We start from the raw sequence: 23,893 nt of genomic DNA on the forward strand, positions 1-23,893 counted from the left end.
AGATCAGACAGAATGGAGAGAAGAGCCAGACTCATAGCAGACACTGAAAAAAAGTTAATTCTCTTCTCACCCTCTTCTCTTATTTTCCCCTCTTTGACCAATAAATAAAAATATTGTGTGATGGTGAATACACAAACCAACAAAACTTCTTTTATATGTGAAATAGTAATGGCTTAAAAAATACTCTTTAGTATATGTAATTCCTAAAACTCTACTGGAAAATCTAACTGGGATGTGGAACTAAATTCTCATTTAATCCTACCTCAATGCTTAAATAAGGGGGGGAGGGGCTCCAAATGAGTGCATGTACATCTGTATTATTATATTTGACTTACAGAATACTTCTGGCATGATTAGAATCATACAGGCACTAGACTGAGGGTATTTTAGATAATATAAATTTATTCTTGCAACAGCCTTATCAAATAACCATTGTTATTTTCATCCATTTTACAGTTAAGACCACCGGGATCTTAGAAACTTATCTTAGGTCACACCACTCAGAAGGATGGAAATTTCCATCTGAAGAACTGTGAAGCTAATCACTTACTGAGCTATGCACTTTACAGTGAAAGTATTTAGAAATGCCTCATGTAACTTTCAGAACAGTGCTACCTTCTTTTATGGAATAATTTTGAAATGAATTAATAATACTAATAACATAACTCAGTGACTTCATTTGTTAACCAACTTTTACTATGAAAATGACAGCAGTGTGTGAAGGCCTGAGGGTATGGAAGCAGGGTTGAATGATCAATGGGGGAAAGAAGGGAGACATCTGTAATACTTGCAACAATAAATATAAACATTTTTTAAAGAATAAAAACTGAAGAAAAGAAAAATATCAAATAAAAGGCAGAATAGTTCAAAAATCACCTGTATCCCCACCACCTGAAATTGTAGTTAACATTGTGCCATCTTGGCTTTATCTACCTTCAATCCTTCTCTTTTTCTAGATGTGCTTTACAGTCATTATCAAATGTTGCCCCTAATACTTCAGCATACATATCCTAAAAATAACATGTCCCTAAAGAAGTAACTACGAACCAACATCATACATAAGAAAAAATAACTACAATTTCAAAATATTGTCTCATAGCTGTTCTGTTAGAGAATCAGCACCAGAACGTTAGGGGTGATTAGACCTGTCCAGCAACCTCAGTTGAGTTCTGGGAAAGGTTGCCCTAAGGTTGTCTTTGCTTTCCACCTTGAGTGATTTTCCATATCTGGTCTAGCATCCCTGCTCTACTCATGCCTGTTCAACTGCCCATCCAATCCCATATTCAAAAATTGCCTATTGTTCAAAAATGTATTTATTTAACTTTCAAGCTAGTTTCCATAAAAATACACACACCGCTTCTTTCAGGCTGTTATGTTTCTCTAGTCTTTTATTCTACACAATCCTCCTACCTCCCCCCACCCCAGTTATTACATTCACTTTTGGAAGAGATCTGAGACAGCTGTCTTTTCGGATGCCCCACATTTTGAATTTGTCTTAGTAATTTTATTTCTGGTAACCTTGTGTATGAACATAAAAACTAACTGGGGGGTGGGGAAATGCAAGTGCAAAGAATTTTATTACAGCCAGATAGTTGAAAAACAAACACACAATAAGAAAATAGGCCTCTTATAGAATATCATTACCTCAGCAACAGTGCTCAGAATGTGTTCTGGGAGCCCAGGATTCCCCGAGACCCATTCATGGGGGCCCAAGTCAAAGCACGTAGTCTGAGCTGTCATTTGCCCTTTTCACTCTTCTTTCTCATGTGTACAGCAGAATCCCCCAGAGACTATATGACATCACTGCTTTGATGGCTAATGCATGTGTACTTCTATGTTCTTGTGCTTTGTTGAATTTTTAAAGGTAGTATTAGATTTCCCATATGTATACTATTTATAGAAATTAACTCAGTACCATTTCAGTACTTTGTGCTTCTATGAATTATCATATACCTACTATAATCTCTGTAACCTTATTATCATTCAATAAATCATTCTTTTGAACTTCTGAAGTGTTCCTTCTGCCTAAGAGGGAAACAATAATTTAAAATACCTGGATACCTTGCATTGCAATAATAGTTTTATATCTTTTCAAAAACATTTTTAACTTTTTAAATTTTATCTAAGACTTACAAATTTAGAAATTTATAAGAATTATCAATATTAAAAACTTAATACAAAGTTTGATTTTTCTTCTTTTTAAGGGTAATTTACTTGAAAGGGAAAGATCATAAGATATGCTCCTGCCACAGCAGAGAGTTTTCTGACTCATGGGGGGGAGGGGTGAGAGGGGAGACAATCTAGTGCAAAGAAATTGGAGACACTGGAGATAAGAGATATAAATATGGCAAAACCTATCATTATCATTCCCTCAGCATTATGGATGATAATAATTTACTGTATTGTCAACAGGATATTTAAACAATAATATTATCATGCCGGTTGCAATATCACTTGGAGCCTAATTACTCAAAGTTTCAAGAAGAGAATATTGAGTTGTTAAATGTAGAGATGATAGACTTTTTGAAACCCAAAATATTTTTGATGGAGCTTTTCAAATCAGAAATGGAAGACTAAGGGAAGCATTTTGCAGGATGAACTTCCACACTTCAGTGACTGGAGAATACCACACGATGGCTGAGACTACTAAAGCTCTGTAGAGCGGACTCTACCGAATGTCTGCTGGGTGAAGCCAGTGAAAAAATATTGCTGCACTGCCTCCTTCCAAAGATATAACACCTTACTGGATCCAACATGAAACTGCAAACACAGAGACAAGTTGAGATCTTGCCTGTGGAATTGTACTTATGACTTACAAATGAATCCATCTATACTCGTGGCTGGACTTGCTGTTTCCCTCGTCTTCACCTGGTATCTGAACCAACTAATGACCAAAGAAGGTAATTTTTATAGAAATTCTTAGCAATAAACACACGTGGTACTGAGCTATTCACTACAGAACAACTTTTCAAATCTTACAGTTTACCCTGAAACAAGTCAATTGACATTGACACTGACCATGCAAGAGCAAAGGTGGCCCCTCAGTACAAAGTAAGGCAGTAACACCCAACTGCACTCGTTGTCCTGTTCAGCATCACCACATACAGCAACATAAAACAACAATTTTAATTGAAAATGCTTTGAATGAAGCAGTAAAAATTATTTTCTTGTTTCAACCCTTGAGTATGGATGTTTTCCATAGTATGGGACAAATGGCAAGTCCATGTAAAGTGCATCTTCTGCCCACTGAAGTACGATGCTTGTCTCAGGAAAAGGACTTTAGTTGGAGCTGCAAGTTGACTTAACCACTTTGCTCATGGAATGTCATTTTTACTTGGCAACAACCAACAAACTTTGGTTAAGCAGACTTGAGTATCCAGCAGACTGTTTTGTTTAAAAAAAAAAAAAAAAGTGAGCTTGTCACTTCAAGGAAAACCACAGCCAGTATTTGTTGCCAGTAATAGAACTTGAACTTTCAAATTAGTATTAAAACTTCTGAAAAATTATATCTCTGGGCTTAACAGCTTCTCAATACTTGAAGACTGTCGGATAAGATCATTTGGTGATATATTGATATTAACAAATGAGAGCTTTTTGAAATTCAGTGAACCAGTACTTTGCAGATGCCCAATGCATGATGTATTGAAATCATGCATGGGGAAAGATCTACTCAAAGTGCAAGATGGATCAATGGATTTCAGTGTAATGAAGTATGAAAAGTTCGTTGATATGATTTCTGATCCTCCAATGCAACTAACTTTTAATAAATTACTATTTGTTGAGCTTTGTAGGAGTATCAAAGACAAGTGTCCACAGTTACCTGCAGAGGACATTAATATCGGGTCTAGTAATAATTAATGTCGTTTTTAAACATTCGTTTAAAATCTTGCTTGGCGTTGACTTGTATTGACATAACCTTCAAACACGTGGTATCTACAGAACGTGTGAAGTGCAATTAACAAGTTTTGCTTGAAAAAGTTTGTGTTTGGTTTGGTTTTTGTTGCAAAACGAGGGCTAAGAAGATGGCGGATGAAGAGCATATTCGGCACTGCATGCTTTACGAGTTCCAATTACGAAGAAAAGCAAGTGAGGCTGCAAAAAACATCTGTAGTGCTCTTGGTCAAGATGCAGTTAGCGCCAGAAAATGCCAGCGTTGGTTTGAGAAATTTCGCGAGGGAAATTTTTCTTTAGATGACAAGAGTGGTCGAGGCCGTGTGTCCAATTTTGATCAAGAAGATCTTCAAGCTCTTTTGGTGCAAAATCCTCAAATTACCCAACAAGAGCTTGCGACAACTTTAAATTGTTCACAAAAAACAATTTCCAATCAATTGCGTGCACTTGGCAAAGTCCAAAAGTTTGGAAAATGGGTTCCTCATGAGTTGACCGACAACAACTGTAATCAAAGAGTCACAATTTGCAGTTCGCTCCTCTCTCGTCAAAACCGTTTGCCGTTTTTAGAGCAAATTGTTACCGGAGATGAAGAATGGGTGTTAATTTGAAAAGGCGGCCTCAATGGTTGGACAAAAATGAGGCTCCGCAGCCCACTCCAAAACCTGACTTGCATGCGAAAAAAGTGATGTTGTGTGTTTGGTGGAATTTTAAAGGAATTCTTCATTATGAACTTTTACCATCTAACCAAACCATTACAAGTGCAGTGTATAGTGCCCAATTGGAAAGGTTAGCCCAAGCTTTAAGAGAAAAAGAACCCGCGCTGATTAATCGGAAGGGCGTAATTCTTCACCACGATAACGCACGACCGCATACTGCAAGAATCACTGCTGAAAAACTGCGCCAGTTGGAATGGGAAGTTCTCCCTCAACCTGCATATTCTCCTGATATTGCCCCTTCCGATTACCATTTGTTTCGTTCTTTGCAAAACTTTCTTCTTGGAAAAAAATTTAATAATGAAGAATGCCTCAAAAATGCATTGACTGAATTTTTTGCTTCAAAATCACAAGAATTTTACAACAGAGGGATTAAAATGCTTCCTGAGCGTTGGGCACAAGTAGTAGAAAACAACGGCAACTATATTGTTGATTAAATTTTGTTGTATTGTTTAAATAAATTCGATTTTAAAAAAGTATTAGAAAACGACATTAATTATTACTAGACCTAATATATGTCTCCCTTTTCCAACTACGTATCTCTGTGAGGCTGATTATTTTTGTAGACTTCAACCAAAGCAAGCCAGGCCCTGCAGAAAGCTACTGGCGCACAGATTCGTGTGCAGGGCCACTAGTATAAAATAATACTGAATGTCAATTGTAACTGAAGTTTTAAAAAAGTGTTTAACAATTCCCTCTACCTGGAGCCGAGCATACAGAGTTAAAATAATTATCTTTGGGTAGCATTTGGGGAACAGTAGCCTTTTTATTCTGTCATTAAGAAATAAGCTTGGTATCAAGTGTAATGTTAAGAATATTGACAAGTATTGTTTATTTCTGTACTGGTATCTTGTAACAATTGAATAACAGCAGAAATATCTGGCTTACCAAAGAAATCAGTTTCTACTGATAAAGGATTGAAGTAAAGGTTCTTCCTAAGCCCTTAGCGAACTCATCACAAGGCTGGCTGCCCTCAGCATACTTTTCTTCCTTAATTGGATCACCTGGCATTGATCCTGATTCAGTCTGTAATGCAACAGTAATAACTGGTCTTTCTCTGCCCCTCCCCCCTTTACACATCACTGTTAAGATTTATTTCTATCAACATTTAGCCAATATCACATAATGGCTCCAATCCTTCAATAGCTGCCTATTTTCTCACCAGATTATAAAGAATAATAATTTATTTTTCATATAATGTTTTAAATCAAGCAAGCCATTATAGATGTGGGGTATAATTTTGTGATAAAATTTAAACTCTTTATTCTGGAAGACTGTATAGTAATTAAACATATCAACTTGAATTAGGTTCTGCTACTAATGATTAGCTATGTCCTTGGCAAATAATTTAATCTGACCAGATCTCAGCTTCTTTGGCTTAAAAAAAAAAATGGAGGGGATGGGGAGTGATAAAGCCACCTGCTGCCTAGGGTTATGGTGAAAATAAGTGAAAAATGAGATATGAAGCATTAAGAAGATGCCTGGCACATAGTAAACATTCAATAAACATTAATAGCCAACATTATATGTGTTTTAGATTTAAATACCCATATTTCTTCATTTTTTTAAATAGAACTCTATTTCATTTGGAGTATCAGCTCTTCTCTCTCAGTGACATACTGATTCATCACATTCACTCTTCAGCTCTTCCCCAAGGTCATACTGAACACAGGAGGCATGTCATGCCCAGAGGGTGGGGAGTTAAGTCTATAATCCCCTGCTATCCAGGTCACAAAGGACCCTTGAAGTCCAAGTTGCTCTGGGCTTCTGTGCCCTCAGAGGAGGGGGGAAATCTCTGATCAGACCTGGAACCCTGGTGCTTTCATCAGCCCCCCCCCCCCCCGCCCCCGCCCCTTGATGAGTCTAAGCAGAGAAATCCATTGGGAGAAATACCTCCATGTTTCTCTTCTTTTTCCCATTGACTCCAGACACTCTTTGTAATCACTTCCAATGAATTCAGGCTTTAAAAATAGATAAACAGTGCCTAGTGTTTTCTTCCTTAATATTAAAATAATAATTCTGGCCTAAGAAGTTTCATACAAATGCCATGAAATAATATGAGAGAATGTATTTAAAATCATTTTAATTTCAAATTAAAACACCAAATATCAGTGACTGAGTTATCTAAAAGCAACAAATATTTTAAAATCATTGTATTAAAAATCATCTTCTATAACTATACGGTATTGACCAAAAACTGTCAAATTTAATTTTAACGTGATTCAATTATTCTGAAGATTCACCAGATTTTCCAAAAACAAGGTCCCAGTAGCTTAGGCTAGATTCTTGGTCAAAATGCCTGAGGCCAGTTGTTTCCAAACCTTAAAGCATTAGAAAGTCAGATTCATAAGGTATGCAGTGGGCTCCAAGAAATCAGTATGTGTGTCTATTGTAACATATAAAAAATTACCACTCTTAATCATTTTTAAGTGTACAGTTCAATAACACTGCCTACACTCAGATTGCTGTACAGTTATCACAACTATTCATCTCCAGATTTTTCACCCTCTTAAACTGAAACTCTACACCAATTAAATAAGAACTTCCTATTCCCCTCTCCCTCCGGTTCCTAGTAACCACCATTATACATTTTGTCTCTATACATCTGGCTATCGTCCTAGCCAGTTTGGCTAATTGGATAGAGCATTGGCCTATGGACTGAAAGGTCTCAGGTTCAATTCTAGTCAAGGGCCAATACCTCAGTTGCAGGCTCAATCCTTGGCCCCCGATCGGGGCATGTGCAGGAGGCAACCAATCGATGTATCTCTCTCACATCAATGTTTCTATCTCTCCCCTTCCTTCTCTAAAAATCAATGGAATCCTCAGGTGAGGTTTAACAAAAAATAAATAAATAAATAAATAAATAAATAAATAAATAAATAAATAAATAAAGTTGGCTATGCCAGGTATACCTCATAAATGGAATCTACAGTATTTCTCTTTTTGTGAAAGGTTAATTCACATAGCATACATCTAAAAGGTTCATCTTGTTGCTCAATGTATGTTTTTAAATCTACCCAGATTACTTCAGTTGGTATATGCCAATTTAAAGGGATCACTAAAACTCACAAACACATCCCTGCTTATTTTTTGAAGTGCAGACAAGCTTTTCAATCTATACTGTGTCTTATTAGCTTATTTTATATTTTATTTTTATTGTGGTAAGAACACTTAACAGGTGATTTACTCCCTTAATAAATTTTAAGTACACAAAACATTGTTGCTGACTATAGCTTCAATATTGTACAGCATATCTGTAGAGCTTATTTATGTTATTTAACAGAGATTTTATGCCTATTAATTATAATTCTAGTTCTACCTCCCCTAAGGAAGTCACCACCATTCCAGTTTTTCATTCTATGAATTGACTTACTAGTAGATTCCTCATATAAGTGAAATCATGCAGCTTTTGTCTTTCTGTGATTGACTTATTTTCCTTAGTATAATGTTCTCACGGTTCATTCATGTTGTTGCAAATTGCAGGATTTCCTTCTTTTTTTCAGGCTGAATTATATTCCATTGTTATGTATATGTCACAGGCGGGTATTTTTATGCATTCATATGTCAGTGTATATTTAAGTTGATTACACATCTTGGCTCTTGTGAATAGTGCTTATTAAATATGGGAATGCTAGTATCTCTTCCAGGTCTTGATTTTAATTCTTTTGGATAAATACTAAAAATAGGATTAATGGATCCCATGGTCATTCTGTTTTTAAATTTTGGAGGACCTTCCATACTGTTTGGCACAGCACTTGTAACATATTGCATCCCCTCCACAAGAGTGTGCAAGAGTCCCAGTTTCTCCACATTCTCACCAACACTCCTTTTCTTTTTCTTTTTTCTCTTCCTTTTTTCCCTTCCTTTCTTCTCCTTCCTTCTCCTTCCCTTCCCTCCTTTCCTTCCTAATAGCCATCTTGACTAACAAGTGTGAGGAGGTACTTCATTGTAGTTTTATTCATTAGTCTTTGAATTCCCCACATGTTTGAGTAAATTTCTTTAAGAGTCAAGGACAACCTCTTCTGGGAAGTAATTTCTGAAAACTTTACCTAAGTAGGTATCTTGCCTGATTAGCCCCGATGCTTATATTGTAACCATCTGGTGATATATTGATCTCCTACCACTAACATATAAATTCACTGAAATCCTTACTGTACAGTAACTAATAGGAGGAAGTTTAGAAACAAACAAACAAAAAAGATGGTTTGGAATCCCAGTGCCTCCACTCCTTAGTTATATAACTATGAGCATGTTATCAGTGAAAACAGCAAAGCTGTGAACAGTAGTAAGTATGAAACACTGGGCAAAGAAGCTGCCATAGGGTGGGCACTCAATTAAAGGGGCATATACTTTAGCTTGTATAATACTACACTTGTATAGAGTGTGTCATGTAGTAGGTACTTAAAAGCATGCAAACTGAAGAAATATATTGAATAAAGCCAAATGCAATAAAACAATAGTGGCTTTGACCCAGGGCCACTGCACAGGGGTTATGCAATTCGCACACTGTACAAAGGCACCTGCATGGGAGAGGAGTGAGACTGAGCCTCAGCCCACCCACTCTGCTCCCCACGCATTCAGCCTGGCAGGGGGCTGTATCAGACCAGGGGATGGTGCTTTATTTATAGCAACCCTGATCTGTTCAAGGATCTGCTTGTTATTTTTCATGAACCACATGACTGTCTCCTTGAGGCTATTTACTATTTACTCAAGAATTCAGAACAGAAACCAATTGCCTGACAGAGTCTTCTTAGGAAAAAAAAAAATTACTAGCATAGTTTTCTAATAAAAAATAAATACCCACTGAGGGCTACTTTCAAAATCAGAACTAAGGTTACTCTGGTGCTCCTGTCGAAACGAGCATCAGGACACACTTTATTAGATTACCTCTGAGATGCTTAATAGCATCAAATGCAGTGTCTTGTTCAGAAGAATGCTCTCTACCTGACCTTTGCCCTGCAAATCTTACAACAGCCTATGCTTGAGCAAAAATAAAATCTGATGGGTTTTTATGGAATTAGACAAATTGCATCTGTTAAGACTAAAAAGGAGCATTTGACATTTTAAGCATTTAATGCCGAATTAATGATAATCAGCCTAAAAGGTTCCGCCTAGATTTTTTTACCGAACCTTTTGAACCTTGGGAGGTGTGGTCCCCAGCCCCAGAGACTAAGCCTTTTCTACAGCAGTGCTTCTCTCTCCACAAGGCGCCATTGGCATCATACTCTTCAGTGTGCATGGGTGTCCCGTGTACTGCATAACGTTTAGCATCTCTCGTGCCCATAAAATACCAGCAGTATTCCTGGTCATTGTGACAAGAAAACAGGTCACGTAGTTAAAGATCTTACACAATGTTCAAATTGTTATCTTTATTTTTTATGTTGACTTAGAAATATAGTTTCAAAGAAAATTAACTCCTAATAAAAACCCTTGTGTGGAAGTATGTAATATAAAGATAGAACCGAATTCAAAGGTCACTTTGCAGAGTATTTTTATATATTAACTCTTGATATGAATTCTTCTCCAATATCACTTTGAATCTCTGAAACATGAAGTTTCTACTTTTTCCCTTGGAAAATAACTTCTGAATACAATTGGTTAGTTGAGTACCTTTTCCTAGAATACAAGCAAAATATTATTTTGTTTTATTTTATCCTATTACTCCTAAATCCATTCTTTGCCAAGGTATTTTCTTTTCTGATTTTACAGTAAATTGTTAGAAAGCATAAGAAAACAAGAAATGCATTCTCACTTTAAAAAAGAAAAAACTATAACAATGTATTGGAAACTTTGATAAGCTAGTTTTGCTATTAAAGCTCAAAAGAGTCAATGAAAGAATCAAATCCCTGACTTTTAAAAGTTTGCCTTAATTATAAAACTCACATAGACATATAGTAGAATTAGGATTAAAAGATAAAACCTATGTTAAATCCCTTTTAGTATACGATTTAGGACAGAGAATGCACACAGTAACTATTATTAGTAGTAATTATAATCACTTATACTTTAAGTGATTTCATACATAGAATGGATAAGAATAGGATTTACAGCCAGTGGCCCATGAAGAAACCTCTGCCACCAGGTTCTCTGTCTCACCCAGGCCTTGGACATCCAGGCCCAGAAATGCCTCAGCAATCAATTGTAAAGAAGTCAAACACAGGAACCAGTAACATGAATTTCCCAAGATTATGCTACATTATATAAAAGAGAGCAAACTATTTGACAATAGCGGTCTGTAAGGAAACACAAAGCTCTACTTTTGCAAATCAAAGTCACCTAGGGGCTTTAGCCAACCCACTGAAAATAGGTTACCTTGATAAAAATATTAATTTTAATGGCAATAATAAAAAATATTTTTCCTATCAAACACTCGTATGTCAACATTTTTTTCTTAGTAACTTTAACAGTAATATAACTATGGCTAACATCTATTCAGCATGTAGTATGATCCAGGCATTCTGCTAACCACTTTACAAATCTTATTTTATTTAATCTGTAGAACAATCCACGTTCTACAAAAACAAAACAAAAAGGTTTTAATATAATTTATATAATAATGTATGTTCCTTCAATTATAATATTTATTAGTTTTCAGGCAAACATAATAACAGTTTACTCCTAAATTGATGCATACTTCCTCAATTTATTATATGTCTAATTGAATAAATAGTAAGTAGGAAATTTTTGCAGTCAGGAAATGGACTATATATAATCTAACAAATTAATTTAACCTATGACTTCTGTAAGTACTGATGAATTAGTGTATTATTTTTTCAAATTCACATTTTGATTTCTGAGGACAAAAGTCATACTCCAAAGGAGTGACTTGGATAGGAAATGTAGGAATCAGGACAGATTAATATGAATGGAGAGAAAGAGTGTTAAGGGGAAGGCCCTCTGAATCTATTTAAGAACTGAAAGGAATAAACAAACAACATTAAACATAAAAATAAAATCAATTATTTTGGGGAAAAATTGTTCACTCTTACTTATATTACAGTGGCAAGTACTGTACTATTATATCATCTTTAAGCATTCAATAATTTTAGCTCAGTCTGAACATACTTTATCACCATTAAATTTAAGTTTACTATTTTAATTATAGTAATAAATGTGAGAGATCTGCAAGATGGTATTAAATGTCAAATTAAGCTGAATAGTGTCTTTTTAAGATATGTCTGAGTATCTATATTATCAGTAATTTTTAAATTAGTGTTTACTAATTTAAAAATTACTGTTTACCATGTTATAACTTAAGTCCCAGCCACATTGCTTAGTAACTATGTGACTTTGACTAAGCTAATTAACATTTTTTAATCTTATTTTTTTAATATACATTTTATTTATTTTTTACAGAGAGGAAGAGAGAGGGATAGAGAGTTAGAAACATAGATGAAAGATAAACATCGACAGACCAACTGCTTCCTGCACACCCTATACTGGGGATGTGCCCCCAACCAATGTACATGCCCTTAACAGGAATCAAACCTGGGACCTTTCAGGAATTAGGATTAAAAGAAAAAAACCTATGTTAAATCCCTTTTAGCAAAACACAATAGGTTATTCTCCAATGCTCTATCCACTGAGCCAAACTGGTTTAGGCTGAATCAGTTTTTATCAGTGAAATAAAGATAATAGAACTTAAATTCTCTCATTATCCACATTATGCAAAATGAGAAGACCTAAGGCCTCAAGGCAAGTAACTTCACCTCCCGGATGTGAGTGGCAGAACCTCCATTCAAAGCCAGAGCTGGAGCCCCAGTGGGAACTCTCAAAACACCAGCACCTGCAGGCCATTTGCCCAAGGCTAAGGCTGCTTAACTAGAAGACCTGAGAAAGTAAATATAAACTTGACTCTAACACCCTTCCCACAACAGCCAAACAGTAAAGAAGCCTAGGCTACCTGCAGTGATGGGTCATTAGAGAGTGACTCTGGAAGACATGAAGCGATCTCAAACATTCCAGCTGCTGGTGTGATCTCCACAACACCATGTGGAGTACAAGGTCGCCTCACTGAATCCAGGTGGTCCAGAAAGTAGTGAAAAACAATATATCACTGTTGTTTTTAAACCACTACATTTTGGGTTAGTTTAGCACACAGACATAATCTTAGTGACACTATATCATCTCCTCTAAAAATAAACTTTTATTATAATCTATGACTATGACTCAAATAAAACTATCACCTCTATTGACCTGCTTCCTGTATGACATCCTAAATCTTATTATTGACTTCAATAATATTTGGAAGTAGCAGAAGCTACCTTCTTTTTTTGCCAAAATAAAAGAGCCCTCAAGTTTTAGGAAATTAGTTTTTCAAAGAAAACCTCTTTATGTTTTAAAGTGGCTTTGTGCCGAAACCGGTTTGGCTCAATGGATAGAGCGTCGGCTTGGGGACTGAAGGGTCCCGGGTTCGATTCCGGTCAAGGGCATGTGCCTTGGTTGCGGGCGCATCTCCAGTGGGGGGTGTGCAAGAGGCAGCTGATCGATGACTCTCTCATCGATGTTTCTAACTCGCTATCTCTCTCCCTTCCTCTCTGTACAAAATCAATAAAAATAAAAAATAAATAAATAAATAAATAAATAAATAAAGTGGCTTTGTTTTCTCAGAAGTTTCCTAATATCTGAAGCATTATGATTCTTCCTGGGTTTTTTTCTCTCCTCTCAGTCTTAAGGCTTCCTTATCACTTGGAAGTTCAAATGGCTAATAACAGGAAGACTGTGAAGTTGGAGCAGCCATACTACTACATGAAAACTTAAACACAATAGGTTCTTTTCCAAATACATTTATCTTAGCCAATTCCATTTAGATACACATCTGCCAGTGGGAGCATGCTGCTAACTCTTTCAGAGAATACCTGTGTCCTTTAAATCTCCAAAACAACTCAGAGATAAGTAAAAATGTGAATCCATCAAACACGCTAGTTTAATGGCATAAATGTAGCCCCAGCAAATTTCTTCCTTTCATGAGTAAAAAATGTCTTTTTTAACCCATAGGTAAGTCATGATTATCTCAATACTGCAGGGAAGTCACATGTGGTGGGCATATAAAGTTTGTTTGAATTTACAGAAAATGTAACTGAGGGATGGCATGTTGAGACACCAGCTCAAGCTTAAATTGTGTTCTAGATTCCAGTTTCCATACACCCACCATGTCTGGAAGATGGGTAGGGTATCTCTTCCAAGTCTGTTGGTATGAGGGACTGATGAGCCTTCTGGGGGAAAAGTCATCCTAAGTAAATGTAAAGTCATAAAAGCTCAAACCAGTATCAAAGTCTTGGTCAACAGAGAAAAAGACAAAACTCTGAGTATGCATGGTTATCAGTCATTTGGATTTGTCCTGGGGTGGAAGGAACTAGGACTATAAACCTTCCTCTGTGTGACTTAGCCATTTCCTCTATGAATCTTAGGAACTATCAGGATGTGAGGCAGAATGGGAGCCAGTATCTCTAATAGAATTAAACACAAAAGGAAATAGAGGCAATCTCCCCATTTCAGCATCAAACACACAATGACATTTTAGATGCATGGAAGTTTTATAAGAAAATGCTGGTATAGGAAAAAGGAAAAGTGGTGAACACTGATGGTGGTAGAAAGATTTTTTTTATGGGGCCATGTGTGACAGATCATTGAGATTTCCACAGTAATTAGACAATTGGCAAAGGTAACTGGTTGGAGAGAGAGCTTCTAATGTCACTGTAATGTGTCTCTATTAGGCCAGTGGAACTTCAGGAATCTCTGCTTAAAACAATAATGGCAGCCCTGACCCATGTGGTTTAGTTGGCTGGGCATTGTCTGAATACCAAAAGGTTGCTGGTTCAATTCGTAGTCAGGGCACATGCCCAGGTTGTAGGCTCAATCCCTGGTGGGCAACCTGCAGGGGGCAGTGGATCACATCAATGTTTCTCTCCCTTTCTCTCTCTAAAATTCAATTTAAAAAATATTTAAAAAATAATGACAGATGGGGTTAGCAAAGTAGAGCTAATAAACTCCTTTGTTCATGAATTATTAATTCATTCATTTCTAAAATGGATTAGGAAGTGGATTAGTAATGAGATTTTCCCAAAGGTAAAAACTCTTGTACTTTAAATGTATGTGTGATGGCTGTAAGTCACATTACTTAATCTTTTGGCAGCTCATCTCCACTTACCGAAAATGGACTAATTCCTCCTTATTTACTTCCCAAAAGAATTATAAGGATCAGAGTGCTTTGTGAAATGTAAACCATGGTGATTTAAATGAATGATATCACACAAAATACTGCTCTAAATATCAAACCACCATTTCTGTTGTTGCAGCACAAAAGAGGTGCCCTTTTCTGATGTAAAAGACGGAGACTGAGAAAAACTACTTTCAGAAGCAAATTTCCCACGGGTGTGCAGGCTGCTACGGGGCAACTACAGAAGACTGACTCCCCTTGAGTCTGTGTAATTGATGCTTGCTGGGCTTGCACAGGGCACAGCCTGGCAGTTATTAAGCAGTGGCAACAATTTCCTGGCTCACCCTGGTGTGCCCTTGTGGGATTCAGGTACAGGTTTTTGAAATTCCTCCCACCCAGTAACCTGCATCACATTTCAGAACCCGGGTGTCCATTTGAGGCATTCAGCTTGGCTGTTTTACAGGAGGGACTTCAACTGCCTCCCCCAACTTCGGAGATCTATTCTCAAGCCAACACAAGGAGAGATGAGCTCCAGATGGTCACAGCAGAATACCAATATCTGTTCTATATACCGGACTCGGGTTTCCTACCGAGGGAGGTTCATTTAAAGTCATGGCCACATAGTTCCAATAGCTCAGTTGGGTTGGTCACGCTGAGAGAGATACAGACTCATGAAATTCCAATAAAGAAAGAAACCTCAGAGAAAAATGATTCATGGCAGTTGTCCTGTCTGCAGACAATCCCCTCCTCTCTCCTCCGGCTCTTAGAGCACTTTATAACTTTTCTACAACTTCTCACATACGGCTCTGAATCACAGTTGCGCATATGTCTGCTTCCTAAGAGACAGTAAGATACTGAGGCCAGCAATTTATCTCACTCCTCTCAGGGTGATTTACATGGAGCTGAGTTTCCTTGAGTAAGCCCCACCCTCACCCGACCCACTTGAAAAGAAGATTAATAAAAAGTTAAATAAATGTGACAGACCAGGATTCTGTTTATTTATTTTTTCTTATTCAGATAATGTCCTAAGAGCCCACATAAAGATACTTAAAGCCAAAAGCAAATATTTATTTACACACAAACAGATTTCGATGCTGGTTGTATTTCTGTTTTGATATCAACTGAAGGATGTAGGGAGTGACAAAAACAAGGAAATCTCCAGGCAGAGGGAGGTCAGGCCTGTGATAATGTGATAATGCGATTAGACAACCCAATTCTGTTTGCCTAGGCCTGTTTCTTAAAGAAGTGGCTCAAGCACTTTGTTTTGTCACTGCATGCAAGTCAACGTGCATATCTGTTTTTCTCTACATGTTTTTTCTTGGACAAAATTCATTATGAAAGACAGCTCTTTGGACTGAAGCTCATTTGGAATTCTCCAAGCAGGCAACTCTAGTCAGTTTGTCTGGGGAGGAAGAAAAATAACTTGTGACGGGAATACATTCTTCAGTGGACACGCTGGCTATTTCTTCTCTGGTGATGCTGTGGGGAGTAGCAAAACGTTGCTTTAAAAGAGGACCTCCGGAGTTAAGCAGTGTGAGAAAGGTGGTTATGGAGCCTAACGGCACAGGCTAAAGCCCTTTTTTTTTTTTCTTTATGTTTTATTGATTTTTTACAGAGAGGAAGAGAGAGGAACAGAGAGTTAGAAACGTCAATGAGAGAGAATCATCGATCAGCTGCCTCTTGCACACCCCCTACTGGGAATGTGCCCGCAACCAAGGTACATGCCCTTGACCGGAATCGAACCCTGGACCCTTGAGTCCCCAGGCCAACGCTCTATCCACTGAGCCAAACCAGTTTCGGCTAAAGCCCTTTTTTGATCACTAAGAAAAATAATCTAGTTGTGTGAGAGCTATCTGGGGCAAAGGCAGTTTCTTCACTCTACGTCCACGTGACCACATTCTAGGCCTATTGTCACACACAGAGAGGGTTTCTTTCTTACAGATGCATCAAAGGAAACCCTCCCTGTTCAGCACGGCATAGGGACCATTCAGAATGGTTCCAAAATCTAACCTGTTCACACACAACTTACTTATAAGTAGAACAGGGGACACAAGTGCTATGGTGTGAATGTTTGTGTCCTCCCCCACACACCCCCTTAAAAAAATTCATATATTGAAATCAGAAAGACCAATGGGATGGTAGTAATTAGGCAGCGGGGCCTTTGGAAGCGGTTGGTTCCTGACTGTGCAGCTCTCAGGGGTAGAATTGGTGAGCTCTCACCCTTTCTACCACGTGAGGATAGAATGAGAAGTCCCTGCCCCTCACCCTCCCATGCAGGCACCCTGATACCACACTTCCAGGACCGTGAGAAAGGAATTTCTGTTGTTTATAACTACCCAGTCTGTGGTATTTTGTTATTGCAGCCCAAGTGGACTAAGATAACATGTACACGTATCGATTTTTTAAAAAAATATATATTTATGCACACACTTTTTAAAAGCATACTCTTTGCTACAATGTTTTTCTTTTATCTTCCTCACTAATTAACATGTACTAGTATAATGCACATTTGGAAGCTTATTTTAAATAAGGACTAAATAAAGAACTGAATTATGTTAACTTAGTTTATACATTTTCCTTAGAAGTAAAAAATATATATATATATATATATATATATATATATATATATATATATATATATATATATATAACAAGTCCTCTAGAACAATTTAGCACAACATGGAGATGATGAGTTTATTTCCAGTGTTAACTGGCCTGTCAACCACGGGAAATTCTGAAAATGCATCCTATCATCTTCTGAGTGTGTTGTTGGCCTAATTATGAGAAACAGCCACTTAACAAGGTAATTCTAATCAGGGTGCTATCACAATGGGGTGAGAGGTTGGGGTAATAAAAAAAGAAAAAGAAAAGCACATTCCAATTATCTGTATGAAAAGTTACTGCTTAGAATATAACATGCGGAACTTAAAGACAAAAATGCTTCAGAAGGAAAACCCTCTTGGTGCAATCTTTTTGAACCTGGTTTAATATTCTCTACATTCCTGTTTCAGAAGCTATTATGGAAAGATGTTTGATGGGCATGGGCCAGTGATTACAGAAATTGGGTGCTGTGATACTAATAAAGAGGCAAATTTTGTGGCTTTTAAAAATGTATTTTACTTGGAACCATGAGATTTTAAAAACCAAACTGAGTTAAAATATAAAATGTATCATCAAACAAATTCTGGTCGAAAATGGTGTTCAGCCCAGCTGGTGTGGCTCAGTGCTTGAGCATCAACCTATGAACCAGGAGGTCACAGTTTGATTTCCAGTCACAGAACAAGCCTGGGTTGTGGGCTCAGTCCCCAGTCAGAGTCTGGGGCTATGCAGGAGGCAGCCAATCAATGATTCTGTCTCATCATTGATGTTTCTATATATCTCTCTCCCTCTCCCTTCCTCTCTGAAATCAATAATAATATATTTTTAGAGAAATGCTGTTCAATTAATGGTACCTGTTTACAGTGATAAGCAGAGAAATAAATGTTAGAGATCATCACGTATTTATTTAGTGGGGAGATTTGAAAATTATACTCTAAAAAAAAAAAAAAATCTGAAAATAAAGGTTTGCAGTTGTTCTGGCAAAAATCTACCCTGGCTCACAAAATTGTTGATCAGATTATTTTAGCCTTTTGGAAAATTGATAGCTCTGAAAACAAAGATAATCTGTAGGATAAACCTAAATTCATAAAAACAAACAAACAAACAAAAAAAACCCCACAACTTCTGCCAGAGTGATTTATTTTATATAGGGCTCCCCACAAGCACACCCCAAATTTGCATGTGAGTCATTTATTGTGAGCTGACCCCCAAAAGCCACAGGTGGGGAAGAAAAGGAAACCCAGGGAATTTTCCTAATTAAGCAATTTCCATTGTGGGTAATTTGGCTGAGTGTGATTCCACTGAGAAATACAGGGAGCCAGCATAGAACTGTTACATCTTCCAGTGGTCACGCCCTGCTGGTGGGGTGGTCACCCACCAGCTCCTGCTGGTCTGTGAGCCAGGGCTGCCTCCAGAGCCACCAATCCCTTGGCACTTTCTGCCTGCCACATGGGAGGAGAGAGCATGCTCTGGTGGCAAAAGAGGCCCACCAGCAAACAAATGCAGGTGCTGGCAACTCCGAGGCTGGGTGTAAAGGAGAGCATTCTGGGTGGGGCAGTGACACTGTTTGCTAAACCAGGTAACTGGCTATTCAACATGGAATTAAAGTTAGTGGATTGCCCGAGTGCCTGTATACAGGCAATTAAAGAACAAACAAACAAACACATCTAAAAACTACAAATTCCAACAGACATTCTCTGAGAGATCTGAGAAATGTGTAAGACACTAAATCACATACAATCCAGCAGACTGTGACAACAGGGGCATCCTGACACCTGCAAAAAGATTACACAGCCGCCGCTTTAGTCTGATTTGAGAAACAGAAACTTCCACAGACCACAATATCTTCTCTACTGCATCCCTGCATTCCTGTCTCAACACCTAAAATATTTTCCTTTGATATTTGTCACTTTTGCCACTGTGGGTAACTTATTTTACTCTGTGTGTGTGTGTGTGTGTGTGTGTGTGTGTGTGTACAATACACATATTTATATACCTGTGTACATACATGTTCTCTCACATTATGGAGGAATAAATATGTTAACAAATTTTGGAAAATTGGTAATGAGTTATCATTTATTAATGAGTTATCATTGTGAAAGGAAGCCAGAAAGGGCCACTTTCAAAGGGAAAGTGACTGACCTGCCTGTAATGAAAGCTCTAGATCCTGTATTCTATAGCCCTTAGCTCCACACAGCATATTTGGGAGGGTGGTGGTAAGGGCGAGAGATCAACCAAAGGACTTATATGCATGCATATAAGCCTAGTCAATGGACACAGACACCAGGGGGCTGGGGGCATGAATAGGAGGTGGGAGGTAATGGGGGAATAAGGACACATATGTAATATCTTAATCAATAAATAAATTTAAAAATAAACAACAACAAAAAGCAAAGGCAAGGTGCCCTGGGTCACTAGGGCATATGGTCTGAAAAAGAAAGGACTGAAGGAAACAGAGAAGGTAGAAGGACACTATGGATACACCTACTCCTGAACTTTGCACTGGATAATACGCAGGGCTGCACTGCCCTGAGTCACTCCAGCCCACATAATTCTTACAAAATACAGGTGAACGATGCCCTTGGCATCCCTGGACACATTGTGGTGACATTTTCTCTTCACTTAACTATTATTTCTAAAGTAAGTAATTGTTATTAAAGTATTTTGAAAAAAAATCAACATATTGTAAATACTCCTGAAAAGCTGAAGGCCATCTAGTCAATTAGTCAATCAAAACATTTTTAAAAGGAGCTCATGAGGTGAGCTCTCTATTCAAAGAGAATCTGATGTGTATTTTACAAAAAAAAAAAAAAAAAGTTTTTTGAAAGCCAAGTATATGTACAATATTTGGTATATTCAGATTATGATGCATGTTATTTTGTGCATATAACTATTTTTCATTAAAGCTTAAAACATTCTTATAGTCCCCCCTTCACTGGTCACTAAGTGCATGGCCGGAGAGGATGTAGTTGGCCACTGAAACACAGCTCCTTCATCTCATGACCACATCCCTCATCTTTTGAGTCAGGGCTGCACACGATGGCTGGAAGTCCTAGCATTCCTAACATTACAGATGGAAAATAGAGTTGAATTTTATGGAAAAGGGTCCTATTATGTTGTGTCTTTTTCTTCTAACAAACCAGGCTCCCACGGAGCATAAGTCATAAGTGGAAAGAAAGGGTGACTATTTTGATAATTACCATTTTTGAGAGATGCTGTTTGTAGGGCCCAGCGCTCTATGAAGGTGGAGTCTCCAGGCCAGCCCTTACTCGACTCCAGCAAGTGTCTGGCACACAGGAGGGGCTCAAATGACAGTTGCTGGGTTATTTGATTAAGTGGATAATTTCACACAATCTTCCCGATAGGAATGTGAAGTAAATACTATCTCCATTTTATGGTGGAGAAATTAAATGAAAGAAATTGCATAATTATCTTCAATGACAGACAGCTGGTAAGTACTAGAGGCCTGTGCTTATAACATTTTTTAGGGAGAGAAAAAATGACTATCTAGTTCACGATGTATGTTTTCTATCATCTAAATTATTTTACCACTAGAGGCCTGGTGCATGAAATTCTTGCATGGGGTGGCGGGGAGGGAGAGGTCCACTTGGCCTGGCTTGCACCCTTGGGGACAGTTGGACATCCCTCTTGCAATCCAGGATGCTGCATGCACCAGTGACCATACTTTTCATACAGGTGAAAGGCATCTTGCTGTTGTATGGGCAGCTACAGTTTTTTGCCCTGATTATAAAAAGTAGTACATATATGATCCTTCTGAGGCAGTCGTACCATTTCCCCCATCTTATGGGTGGGAAACCTGAAGCAGAGAGAAGGTAAGTAATTGGCTTTGTCACACAGTTATAAGTGTCAGTGTCAGGGCTGACCACAACATGTGCAAGCCAGGGTCCATGCATGTCATCACTGCATCATCCTGTTTTCTCAGTGTTAGAGTAGCCTTGCCCGGTTTTAATTTTTAAATCTAGGATACTCTTCCCAATATATAGGGTAGGGTCCCTAGGCCTGGCTGGTGATCAGGGCCAATCTGTGGGGCAACCAGCAGGAGGGATGATGGGGAGGGCTCTGCTGGCACCTGCCTTGGCTGGCAGCCTGGTGCTGCCCGCTGGCCAGCCCTGCCTCCCACCACCACAGTCACCTCCCTCTGGAGGTGGGCAGATGCTCAACACAGGAGCTGCCCCTGGTCGATTTGCATATTAGGATTTTATTAGATAGGATAACTTTCTGTAATGTTTATATGATGTCTTAAATCAGATGCCTTTTTGGTTGTTAGGAGGTTGCTTAAAGGACTGGCAAAGCCCTCTTTAAATACTGGCAGACTTTGGAATTTTAGTGCTTTTTTTGAAGCATTAACATTTCAAATAGAAGTGAACACACTATTTGCTTCAACAATGTGGTAGGTTTGCAGATAATGAATTTACGCAAAGATGGTGAAAATATTAAAATCGCTTCACAGTTGTATGATATTTTGATGTTACTGTCCTACTATTTTAGGGCTTTCTGCTCTCTTGCATAAATTATTCAACTTCTACTTTCACCATGAAGGCAGTTTTTAAAAAGTTGAATGCCCAATGTATTTTTACTGAAACAGAGCAGTGTGCTGAAGAATGCATGAGGCAATATTTTTATATTTTTTTCATAAGCACACAGATTTGTGGCAAAGGGAGGGCGAATCATATTCAGAAAAATTTCCCAGACAGATGAGCAAGATTGGAAATAGTCACTTAAAATCAAACTACAAAGTTTGCCCAGTAAGCAAGATGTAGTGAATATATCTGCTTAGCATTTGGAAGTACTGGTATGCTTGGCTCAAATCTTCTCATAGACGCATTGGCCATGGACCTTCATTTTTCCATCCAGAGTCTAGAACAGATGAATGAGGGCCCAAGGAAAGTGGAGACTTTTACTTCAAGGTAGTGGAACATTTAGTTCAATAAAGTCTGAAGATCGAGAACTTGCTCCCAAAAATAATTATGCAGACAAATGATAGGGCATGAAAATCATCCATTATTCAACAACTAGAGGTCCGGTGTACAACATTCATGCACTGGATGGAGGGTCCCCTAAACCTGGCCTGTGCCCTCTTGCAGTCTAGGAGACCTCTGGGGATGTTGTACTTTTGGCTTAGCCCTGCCACCACTGCTGCATGTAGCTAAGCATGATAGTTTAAGGAAATGAATTGGTTTTAAGCATGAGTAGGAAGAAACCTTAAAGCAGAGAATGAAGGCAAAATCCCTGGGGAACATAAATAAATGGAAGATGAGGAAAAGGGGAGGAATCAGAAAAGAAGTCAGAGGGTATCCATCAAATCATAATGTATCTGTTAAATAAGATCTCTTTAACAAAGAAACTTTCATTCCTGAGCATCATTGAAAATCCAGAGTCAAGCAGACTTGCTTAAGAAAACATTTAAAAAAAAATGAGTACTTTCACATCATGTCACTTGGTTCAGGAAGTTTAGCACCTTACTGCCTAACAATGAAAACCTGCTATTTACAAAAGCCCCTTAAGGAGCAGAGTCAAAGCATTGACTGTCAGAACTGCATTGCCTTTGGACAAAGGCCAGGGCAAACATTTGCTCATTGACTCTCTTTCAAAACCAATTATCTAGGGTTGTTCAGGGAAGAATCCTTTCATGTTGCTTTGATTTTTTTTCCCTTTTCTGTCTTTTTTCTTTTTTTTGTAGCAAGACAACTAAAAAATAAGAAATAGTTCTTTTTTATTCAATTTCATAGTCTTGAAAATGTTTTTAAAACATCTAGGTTATTTCTAGATTGATTAGCAGGATTAACATTATGACTCACAACCATACTTTCTAACACTCTGGTTAACAGTCTGTAAATTTGATTTAATAGTAATGTGGTTTATGTGGCATACAATAGCACATACCTTTCGTAAATATATAAAGTATTTTCTTTCTGTCTGTATTTACTATTGTGTATAGGTCAGACTATCTATAGGTTTGTGTGGTTTGGGGACTTCCCATTTCCCCTATAGGAGTTTTGTTTTAAATGCTGATAATTTTCTGGTTCCAAAGCAGAATAACATGTCTTCTATTAAAAAAAAAAGAAAGAAAGAAAGAAAGAAAGAAAGAAAGAAAGAAAGAAAGAAAGAAAGAAAAAAGGAAGAAACACAATTATACAGAATGTTCATAAACACTGATGACTACAAATCTGGCCTGTGATAAGCAATGCATTTTAAGTTATGTTGACCAAGAGCACATCACACACATGCCCGTATGTATGTCTATAATGCCATGGCAGAATTCCTCATTATGGCTGGAAACTGCAGCCACAGGGAGACTGACAATCAGTGGAAAGGTGTCTCTAAGGGAACGCGGGCTTAAAGGAGGGGCAGGTTTTTAAGGCAGAGATGTAAACACAGGTGGCACAGAACACCTGAAATGCAAAACTTCTGCCCTGCGAATGCACACTGGGGGAGAATGATGTTTTCAGTCACTTAGAGAGTGATTAGCTTTGATGATGCCAATTTTCATAAGCAAAGAAATACATTTATT

At 37.8% G+C, this 23,893-nt stretch overlaps 1 protein-coding gene and 1 long non-coding RNA gene across 5 annotated transcripts in view; one reads left to right on the plus strand and one right to left on the minus strand.

The window, feature by feature from the left end:
* LOC311632253 overlaps window positions 1–4,482 on the plus strand; it is a 580,642-nt gene extending 576,160 nt beyond the window's left edge. For all 3 annotated transcript variants that reach the window (XR_014796739.1, XR_014796740.1, XR_014796741.1), the window contains one exon: window positions 3,829–4,482. This is a non-coding gene — a long non-coding RNA (uncharacterized lncRNA). The remainder of the gene's footprint in view (window positions 1–3,828) is intronic.
* The window catches only part of PRKG1 (protein kinase cGMP-dependent 1), a 1,113,305-nt gene that overhangs the window by 272,787 nt on the left and 816,625 nt on the right, over window positions 1–23,893 (minus strand). The gene's annotated exons all lie outside the window — the stretch shown is intronic.

Source organism: Pipistrellus hanaki (assembly GCF_964339955.1).
Source record: "Pipistrellus hanaki genome assembly, chromosome: 14".
Lineage (NCBI taxonomy): Eukaryota > Metazoa > Chordata > Mammalia > Chiroptera > Vespertilionidae > Pipistrellus > Pipistrellus hanaki.